Source organism: Vicia villosa, unplaced genomic scaffold (assembly GCF_029867415.1).
Source record: "Vicia villosa cultivar HV-30 ecotype Madison, WI unplaced genomic scaffold, Vvil1.0 ctg.000525F_1_1, whole genome shotgun sequence".
NCBI classification, from domain to species: Eukaryota; Viridiplantae; Streptophyta; class Magnoliopsida; order Fabales; family Fabaceae; genus Vicia; species Vicia villosa.
In genome coordinates, this window is record NW_026705243.1 from 28,715 (window position 1) to 39,989 (window position 11,275).

At 38.5% G+C, this 11,275-nt stretch overlaps 1 protein-coding gene across 2 annotated transcripts in view; it reads right to left on the reverse strand.

Annotated features, from left to right (window-relative positions):
* Positions 1–499: 499 nt before the first annotated feature.
* Positions 500–11,275, reverse strand: part of LOC131629145 (uncharacterized) — a 44,318-nt gene continuing 33,542 nt past the window's right edge. Inside the window, exons 2-4 of one of the 2 annotated variants that reach the window (XM_058899948.1) lie at positions 10,865–11,152; positions 2,765–10,476; positions 500–2,685 (exon numbers count right to left, since the gene is read on the reverse strand). The gene's annotated coding sequence lies outside the window, so the exon portion shown is untranslated. Of the gene's footprint in view, positions 2,686–2,764; positions 11,153–11,275 lie in introns of both variants that reach the window. The other variant, XM_058899947.1, reaches the window with a different exon arrangement.

Sequence of the window (11,275 nt, forward strand, 5' to 3'; positions counted from 1 at the left end):
TTTTTGGAAGTGAACAACAATTACGTTACCGCTTTTTCAATATGACGCCTGGCTTGATGATGAACTACCTTTATGCTAAAAAAATGTTAGCAAGACAAATAGATATACACATAAAGTAAAGAAATAATATTAAGAGAAAACAAACGTAATTAGCCCAAATTAGAGATATCGAGTATCCCTAATTCCCTACGAATGTTGAAATATTGCTCCGTTGCTAGCGGTTTGGTGAAGATGTCAGCTAGTTGCTTCTTGCTTTCTACATGTTCAAAAGTAACGTCTCCTTTCTCTACATGATCTCGTAGAAAGTGATGCCTTATTTCAATGTGTTTGGTACGTGAGTGTAAGACAGGATTTTTACTCAAGTTTATGGCGCTTGTGTTGTCGCACATGATAGGTATGTGATCAAGCTTAATACCAAAGTCAAGAAGTTGTTGCTTGAGCCATAATATTTGTGCACAGCAGCTTCCAGCAGCTACATATTCTGCCTCAGCAGTGGATAATGCAACCGATACTTGTTTCTTACTATGCCAACTTATTAATGAGTTTGAGAATAGATGACACGTTCCACTAGTGCTTTTTCTATCGGATTTGCAGCCAGCAAAATCTGAATCGGAGAATCCTACCAAATGACACTCATTTCCTTTTGGATACCATAGGCCATATGTAGTAGTTCCACGTAAGTATCGCAGAATTCTCTTGACAGCTTTCAAGTGAGATTCTTTTGGACAAGATTGATATCTTGCACACATACACACACTAAACATGATGTCTGGTCTTGAGTGTTGCACCCCAAAATTTGCCCACCTAATTTTACTCATAATTGGCTTAAGCTTTACATTTCATTTGCATACCTTTATTAGGGCATTATGTAACTCCGCATTCATTAATCACATAAGCATCTGGAACCTGGGATCTAAGGTCATGAAGAGCCGGGGTTGTGACATTATTTTAAGATTCTCATCTTGAGTCAAGGTCACAATGTTTCCTCCATCAAAGTTTACAAAATTAGATCCTTTTTATCCCATGTTTGTGGTGATTCTAAGGATACTTTTCATTACTGTGATGAGACTTGAGATGTAAATAACAAGGTAGATTTTCAGTGTCTACGGAATTTCTCATCGTCTATTAAGGAGGGGCTACTTGATTATATGGATTATAAATCATTAATTGAATCGGATGCAAGAAAAAAGAAGTGGAGTTATTGGGATTTATTTTGTCAATTCAAGTTGATTCATATTTTAAGTAAGTTACTTTGGTTATTTGCGAGGGTTGGATAAGAGATATGTCGCTGTTTCAAGGCTAGGGACTCAGTCACGTTTCGACTAAAGTCCATTTTAGAATAATTTTTGGTGCTACAGATTCAAGCTGCACATTTAAAATTCATTGGAACTTTATTCAAGATTCGTTTTATGATACACATTGAAAGGAGGAAAGAGTTTAAACTTTATTCAAGACACCAAAGTTTCACAAATAACAGTATGAGTTTCAAACTTTTGTTACTGCTATATAGTGTTACAACCCTACTTTCATAATCCAACCAGATTTGCAATAAAAAAATAAAAGGCTCAAAACAGCTGACAATAACAATTCATCAGGCTCCAAACAATTTGTTCCAAAGGGCTCAGGTTGTGCAATATTTTCCAAAAAACTGAAAGTGCAATCTCCGTTCAGCCCGGTACAAGAGTGGCGTCTAGCTCAATGCTCACTCAGAAATCTGTCCAAAAACCAAACAACAAAAGTGAGCTAGGTTCAAGTTGAACTGTTAGTCCAAATCAATGCAATCAACTTACCAAAACCTACAAATTAAAAGAGGCAGCTTACAATCCATACCAACATTCATCCAACATCATCTCAATACAAAATTCATGGAAATTTGCGGCCACATTAAACTTATGTATTTACACCTGGAAAAGATCTACAAATCAAAACAGATCCCTAACCTATAACCAATATCTCATAACCAACCCCACCTGCTGCAAAATCATAAGAAAGTCAGTTCTGCATCCGAAACAACAAAAACAGCCCTGCATAATTCAAACACTCCACATCCATTCAAAATCTAACAAGTTCACTGGTATTTAACAGAAACCAGTCCCTAAACAATCACATAACTATTACTAACCAACAGTCATTCATATCCCAAACAGTTTCCAACAGAATTTCCCAACTCCCTATAACAGTTTCCCAACTAATTCAGTTACAAACCAACACCTATAACTAACTTCTCTAACCGATCCTAACATTCAGTGAACCAAAACTACCTAACAAATTCTCTAACTGAATAACAGAAATCAGAACAACTTCTAACCACCAACTAACTTTTCTAACAGAATTTAACCGATTCTAACAGTTCACCAACAGAATTGATAGAAGAAGAGGGAAACAGGATATAACAGAATTGGCAGCATAGAAAGTCGGGGAGAATTAACCTGAGAAAGACACATTCAACCATCTTCTTCATCACCTTCCATCTCACTCGACTCCATTCACAACCTGCACCTCTCATACTCAGCTTCATCTCTTCACCACCTCTGAACCAATTTCACCATCATCATCTTCAACCATCCTCTCTCGACCTTTCCACCCTCCATGATTCTCTCACGAATCTTCTCAGAACCTCCAGCTTCGACCTCCATACAACCTTCCACCTCTTCATTCACTTCCTTCTCCATCATCACCGAGAATCTGCAAGAACGAGAACATAACAGAATTTCAGAGATAAGAATCGCATAACAGAGAGATGAGAACAGAAAACGAAGAAAACCTTCTCTGAACCGTTCTTTATCATCTTCATCATCGATCTTCACCGCTAATTTCATCATCTTCACATCGCATCTCAGCATCTTCAAATAGCCTCCACGTCATCTCTGCACGAGAACACCAAATCATCATCATCATCGCCGATTCATTCATCAATTTCGGCAACAACAACGAACAAACGTGAAGAGAACGGACGAAGAAGAGAGTGAGAGCTGAGTCAAATCGGAGACGAGAGCTAAGAGGCGTCGCTGCGTTTGAGGGGAGAGAGAGGTCAGTCGGCGTTTGCGAGTTGGTTTCGATCGGAGAAGGAGGAGTATTGCCGGCCGCCGCACTCGTTCACGGAAGAGAAGGGCACGGAGAGGAAAAGGCGAGAACGAGAGAGAAGAAGCTGAATCGGTACAAACTAACCCTATTTTCCCCTTTCAATGTTTTTATTATTTTTTATTATTAAGGAATGATTAAGTGATAATGAAAAAGACTAATTAACTTCTAACCTGATTAATTGATACTAAACGTATTCGTATGTTGAATTGGAATTGAGACTAAGCAGAATCTAGTGATTAATGGGTTTATTAAGTTGATTAGTTGGTTCTTTTTTTGAATAAAACTGAATAATATAATTTGATGAATCTGAACAATGCTCTTGGGCCACGAAATTACGATTTGCACCCCCCATAGTTAGCCCATGAAATTTCTTAGTTTTCTTTTTAACAAAAATGCTGTGACACAAAAAACTCCTGGGCCGAAATATTATTCACACCCCCTGAAGGCCCATGCGCACATTCTGGCAATAAAAACAAAAACATCACCCTGGGCTTCTCTCCATGGGCCTGCGCCCAGTTACTCTTCACAATCCCATTTTCACTATTCACCCCCCTGTTTATATCCTTTATTTGGGTTTAATTAGTTTTTTTCATCAATTTCTCTTAGGTAATAAAAACACTAATCTTCACTATCACTAAAAAATATTAGTTTAGGCTTGTATTTTAATTCTTTTGCTTGATTAGAATTCTTGTTCTATGTCATATAAAAATCAATAAAAATAATAGTCCTTTAATTCACTTTTGGTACTATATTTTGCATCATTTGCGTCCATGTTTTGTACCATATTTCAAGTCATTCTTTTAGTCATTTTTGCACTAATTTTGTATCATTGTTTACTTGTAATTTTTACTTGTAATTTTGATCTTTGCTTGTGCTTGTAATTTCGTTCATTCCTAACTTTAGGTAGAGACCATGATAACATTAGGATCTAGAAATCCCCTTTCATAACATTAGGCTAGTTATTCATTTTAGGCTAGTTTTCCTTCTTTTTCTTTTCAACTTTAAAACATTAATAAAGGACGACGCGAATCATGCTAAATGCCTTTTTTTTAGTGTGAAAGAAATGATTGGGGCGTAGGCCCCGATGTATGTTCTTTCCCACTTAGCGGAAGAGAAATGATTGAGGCGTAGGCCTCGGTGTATTTCTTAACCGTTACTTAGAGAAACGATTGTGGCGTAGGCCTCGATGTGCATTCTCTATATATTCAAAAACTGTATTTCATTTAGAGAAACGATTGTGGCGTAGGCCTCGATGTGCATTCTCTAAATATTCAAAAAAACTCCTTTTATGGCATGATTCAAGTCACAAATTAATTTCCCTTAAAAGACACCTAAACAAAAACACTTCAAAATATCTAATAAAGGCTCAGAGCTAATCAAAGTGAGGAAGTGATGCGATGCCTTGTAGTAGGTTTTCGTCCATCATGGAATCACACATAAAAGACACAAACCAATCTCTTTTTCTCTCTTGCCTCCGAGGCATTCTACCTCTTGCCTTCAGGGCATTCTTTCTCCTAATCGGACACGTTATTTCCGCTCCATCCCCAGCTTAAGACTCCAGAGGTCGAGCAGCGGAGTGCGAATGTAACGCCGTCCACTAAAAAACACAAAAACAAACAAAAACTAAGGAGCCGAACTACGGCGCTCTGATTCCTGAAAAGGATACGTAGGCATCAAGTCGCGGGGCTTGAACGAGCACAATTATTTATAAACCTTATTTTCCCCGTGTTTCTTTTTCTTTCATTTGCATGCATTCCCTTAGTAATTAAGCTTTAGATTTATACACCCTTTAGATAGAAACAAACATAGGTGGATACCATCGAGTACGATGGGCGTGAGGGGTGCTAGTACCTTCCCCTTGCGTAACCGACTCCCGTACCTTGATTCTCTGGTCGCAAGACCCTGTTCCTTCACCTTAGGTTTCCTGATATTCCTTTCCCTCTTTGGGATAAATATATTGGTGGCGACTCTGTTGTTCATTTTCGCGGGCGTGCGGCAGCTGGCGACTCTGCTGGGGATCTAGCTTAGTCGATCCTAGCTTTTGTTTGTTTTCTTTTCTTTGGGTGTTTATTTATTGCTTTATTGCTTTATTGCTTTATTGCTTTATTTCTTTATGTATCGCATTTTATTTTCATATACTATGATTATTATTATGCTGTTCTGTTGGGATGGGATGTTACTGATTTGAGGTAAAAGGCCCAATACCCAGGCCAGAGTGACACATAGGATACCTAGGATAGAGTGGATAGTCATGACGCCGATGAGATGTTAGGTCTTGTCTAGTGCGATCATGAGACCCACGCCCAGTCGAGGTTCAAATGGGGTATCATCGTTGGCATGTAGATGCAACAATGGTGGTATCTCAGGAGAACTGATCACGCTGGTTGCCATATTGACCTACCCTGACCTAGACTACACCCGTGAGTGGGGAGGGATATACATGACAGGTACCGTTGGTGACTCGGTTTTGTTGGTGACTATTCATGTCCTGTTGGTGACTATTGGTTCTCCTGGTATTTAAAAAGGCGTCGAACCTTTGATCCTGGGACATTTGACTTATACAGAAGCTATACATCAGTTATCTATCATAATCAACGTCGAACCTCTGAATCTGGAGGTTTGACCTTATATGACTTATGCAAAAGCTATCTATCAGAATCAACGTCGAACCTCTGAATCTGGAGGGTTCGACCATCTTTGACTTATGCACAAGCTGTTTATCCAGAAAGCAACGTCGAACCTCTGAATCTGGAGGATTCGACCATATATTATTGACCATGAGAAGTTGTTACCCAAGAGGCCTTGATCCTTGATCCTGATTTATGATACATTTGCATCTTCATTAACATTTTTGCATTCATGCATATGCATCCATGGTTACCAAGACTCTTACCACTCTTCCTCTCCATCAGATCAGTCAAGACGATTCCTCCACACCGATATCTGACGAGAGCTCATAGAAAAAGAATCATGGGGAATTACAAACAAGATCAAGCTACTATCAGAAAACCCCATGCCTCATAAAGGGGCACCTTCCATCAGTGGGCCCTGAAGACTTTATGTTTGTCAGAGAACATTTCATTTGCATTAGAATAAGGCCAAGCTTGCCATTGTATAGATTTCTTTAGTATTTTCAATTGTATTGCTTTTGTTGTTATCAAGTACTTCTCATTGTAAGAAACTCATTCTGTTTGAATAAATAAAAATAATGTAATATACATGTTTTTCTCAAATCATTTCATCTTTGTCATTATGTTCATTGATATTCAACTCATTTGTCTTAAGCAATTAAAAAAGGAGAATGATGAAAAATCAAAAAACACATGAACTACTAACTGTATGCTTTTGGAACAAGGTCCTGCTGATGATGTACAGGCATTGTTTCAATTCCTAAACACCGGAGTTATAAGGGAGTGAAACCTTCGTCAACCCCTTTGAGCCTAAGGAGTAGTAGTTTCTTTTCAAATATATAAAACCCTCAATCTTAACCAGGGGCAGGGTAGTCTTCAGTTAGTGCGACCGAGCGTTCAACTTTCAGGTATTCCATCAGAGGATCAATCATATTCTATTTCTCACAACAAAGAAGAAGAGCATAATCCACAATGGATGTCTCTCATTCACTGAGAAGAAGGCAGTCACAACCTTTTCATCAAGTCAATCATCAAAGTCATACAACTTGTTCCCGAACGAGACAAAAAGAATAAAAAAAAGAAAGTTATGAATCATGATCAAAAGAAAAAAGGAAGAAAGAAGCAATAGCCCGCTAAGTCAAAAAAAATAATAAAGCTTTGAAGCAAATGACTTAGGCAAAAATTAGGGCATATCCCGCTGGACAACGAACACCAATATCAAAAGAAACTTTCTGTCCAGGCAAAAGTTAGGGAAAGCAAAAGGCAAAGCACAAGAAAGAAATCCTCCAAGGGACAAGTTGTTGTGACCATCAACAAAAGCATCAAAGGGTGGCTGCCACCTCCATCAAAGCCATAAAGGATCCTCATTCATTACAACCCTTCCTGAAAGGTGAACACTCGTGTCAAGCTAACTGAACGTAGGACTGGAGAACATCACGAAGAAGGGGTGGGTTAAGTAGAACTTGAGCCTTTATCCTTTATTTCTTAAACCGCGAACCCGGCCACGTTACAACCCTCAAAAGTCCTAATTGAAGCAGGGTTCGTTCCGAAAGCATACAAACTGTAAAATCATGTCAAACTGACTCCTAATGTTGCTTTTCATTTGTGTTAGTATCAATACAACATTTCGACAAATAAAAAACCTTTTCTTCTGAGATTAACATGTGCATTGCATTCTCACTATCTCTTTCAAAATAGAATTGTCTCTAATCAGAAAGTAAGTACTTGATACCAAGGAAAGTTCAACATCGAAATACCGTCGAGTAATCTTACAAAGGCAAAGGTTGGTCACCCGCAAAGCAAATACCTGAAGCATCCATCTGGTGGAAGAGTTCCTTTCAATCTGGGGCATTCATCCCATGATCTACACTAGGGCAGACCATTGCTAATCTCCATGATTCAAACATATCAAAGTCATATCTCAAGAAGATCCTACGAGCTGGGGCAAGCTAGTAACAATTCATCTCCTCATCTTCAAGCAAGTGTCAGATATCGAGATAAGTGTCGAGGAGTCAAGCTAAACACCTCACCTCCACAAGTTCTATCCTTCAAGCAATGACCTTCCTACAAGGAACACTCCATTCATTCCTAGTATCATGGAAACAATCATTCCATTCATAATCATACATACGTCATGCATAATCATTGCATTTTCATTATCATTTCACTCGCATGATCCAATCATCAATAAAACAGGGGCATCCACCCCACCTTGAATCTCGAACAGAGTTTCAGAACTCCGCCTAATCTATTCCACGCAAAGCAAAAACCCTGACAAATCCATCAGTACACTGCATATAGAAATCATTGCATCGCATCTTCAGAAGTGCATAAAGTAAATCAAACATTTGCATATGAAGCATAAGCCAAGTTACTCATCAGATGAGGTCCCTACAAGCAATCAATCGATATTCCACTGGATCACTCAGAGTTACCATTGTGGTGTCATCTCCCAAAGCCAATCATGGTCATTTTTCTTCAACCCAGAGTTGATGTTTTTGAGTTCAACCCAGAGTTGACTTTCCCTCCATCTTTTAACCGAGTTAATTATCTCCTCCCACTCAACCCAGAGGTGACGGTTGTCTCTTTTCTTTTCCCGCTCAACCCAGAGTTGACGCTTATCTTTTACTCAACCCAGAGTTGATTCCTTGTCTTTTCCCACTCAACCCAGAGATGATGGTTATTCTTTATCCTTTTCCCCTCTCAACCCAGAGTTGATGGTTACCCCTTATTCAATCCAGAATTGATTTCTCTTCCCCTCTCAACCCAGAGTTGATGATTATCCCTTATTCAATCCAGAATTGATTTCTCTTCCCCTCTCAACCCAGAGTTGACGGTTATATCTTATTTCTCTTTCCCACTCAACCCAGAGTTGACGGTTATCATTTCTACTTCCCACTCAACCCGGAGTTGACGGTTATCTTTTATTCAATCCAGAATTGATCATTCCTTTTCCCACTCAACCCAGAGTTGACGGTTATCTTTTACTCAACCCAGAGTTGACAGTTATCTTTTATTCAACCCAGAGTTGATCATTGTCTTTCTTTTCCACTCAATCCAGAGTTGACGGTTATCCTTTGTTCAATCCAGAATTGATCATTCCTTTTCCCACTCAACCCAGAGTTGACGGTCATCTCTATTTGTTCATTTTTCCCGCTCAACCCAGAGTTGACGGTTACTTTTTATTTAACCCAAAGTTGACGGTCATCCTTTATTCAATCCAGAATTGATTTCTTCTTTCCCACTCAACCCAGAGTTGACGGGCATCCTTTATTCAATCCAGAATTGATCCTTTTTCCCATTCAACCCAGAGTTGACGGTTATCTTTTGTCTTTCCCACTCAACCCAGAGTTGACGAATATGTCTTATTGATATCATTTTCCCACTCAACCCAGAGTTGACGGTTATTTCTAATTGTTCATCTTTCCACTTTCAACCCATAGTCTTTATCCAATTACTTTCTCTCAACCCAGAGTTGATTTCCTTTCTTTCTTTCTCGACCCCGAGTTGACTTCCCTTTAGTCTTCGACCCAGAGTTGACCCACTTTTTCTTTTTCAACCCAGAGTTGATGTTTATTTCATTTCTAACCCAGAGTTAATTCGATTAATCCAGAATTGATACGTTCTTCCTCAGTAGAGTTGACACCATCTTTTCCCAGTGGATCCTATCTCTCATCAGGCAAATTTTCAGGTTCTCTTGATATTTAATCTTCTTCTACCTTGAATGATCGAAAGGTTAGCGCCAATCTCACCTTCAGGTTTAAGACGATTAAATAGGGGCAGCTGTTGCACCCCAAAATTTGCCCATCTAATTATTCTTAATTGGCTTATGCATCTCATAATCTCATCTACTAGGTCATCTAACACATCATTCATCATACTGTAACTTAGCATTAGGATTAAGGATCTTTGAAATTAAGGTTTCCAATCCCTTGTGCTGGGCTTGGAAGCATTTCAACTAGGGATCATATGAATTAAGGTGTCTCCTCCTAATTATTTCTCTTCAAGAGCTCAAGGGTTTGGACCTATATAAATCATCCATTGAATGCATTTTTCACCAACCAAGAAGTATGAGTTATAATGCTACGACTGGAGCTTATACAAGAAGACTATGAGCTCAATTGTTCATCAAATTTGTGAATGTCATTTTGATAAATCTTTTGACTTACGAACACGTAACTTAAGTATTCAGCACAAGGTTCCTTAATTGGAATTCAATTTATCAAGAAAGTCTGAGATTTGCATAGATTAATTCAAAATGTATGGACAAGTTTTGATCAAGGCTGCACCAAACACCTTCAAATACCATTACATCACTCAAAAGTTTCTACAAAAAGCCAAATTACATTGTACATATCATTCCATCCCAAATTCCATCGCAAGCTCCATCACAAGTTATTTTCAATTCAACAAAAAGAATCATTCGCAAGCTCCATTACAAGGTTATACAAGTCTGTACAAAGTTTACAAATTATATTCAAAGTCCAATGCATTTGAGATACATATCAGGCTTATTACAAATTCAAAAGGAAATATTCTACAAAAAATGTGGAATTACATTTAAAAACATGGAGTACACATTTGATATGAACTTAGTAACTCTTTTGACCAAAGTCCACAAATCTTGCTCCGATCCTGTTTCTGTATGCCTCTTTTCATTCCAAATGCGCCATCCTTGTCTCCAATTTCTAAACCACCAATATTCATGTGTCTCATTGGAATGCCAGTCCAGAAAATAGACCAAAAGAACCCGTTCACTGACCTGAAATCAAAACTCAGTCACAACAAAATTCAGTCACAACATGGAAAAACCCCTAACAACCTACTGCAAGTCTCAGCCATATATTCCAAAACCTTAACTAATTCCTAACCAGTCCCTACAACACATAAAAATCAGCAGCCATTCACAAAACTTATACTTACATAACCTCTAAACCTTTCCAACTTTCAAATCCGACACCTCATTCAAACTTCCCTTAACTAACAAAGCTGCAGCTAACTTCAATAACAGAATTTTATAACTCTCACCTTGTAACTACCAGTAACCACTTTCTAACTAACTACCAACAGATAACTGCCATAACCACTAAACGGATTCCTAACAGAATTCTAACTGAATCATAACAGAAAAATTGAGAAGAGTAACTAACCTGGAAACTCTATATAACTGGACTTTCACTCAGCTTCAAGTCTCTCCACCATTTTCACAGATTCTCCACCATTTCTCACTTTCATTCATCATCATCTTCATCTCTTCACACTCTCAATCACCCTTCTCCAACCTCACCTGCAACCATCATCCACCTCCATCACTTCGTGACCTTCAATCAATCTCGTTCAATCATCATCTTCGCTCAACTCTGCACCTCAATCACGAATCCACAAAACACGTATTCACCCTAGCTTCAATCTTCGACACGCTCCAGGGGCATCGTCATCTTCAACAACAATAACAACACGCAGCAAGAACACGCAAAAGATTCAATACGCAGAAACCACATAGAAAAAGAAGCGAAGAAGAAGAAGAAGCAAGATAAAGTTAAAGCGTTGAATTGAATTAC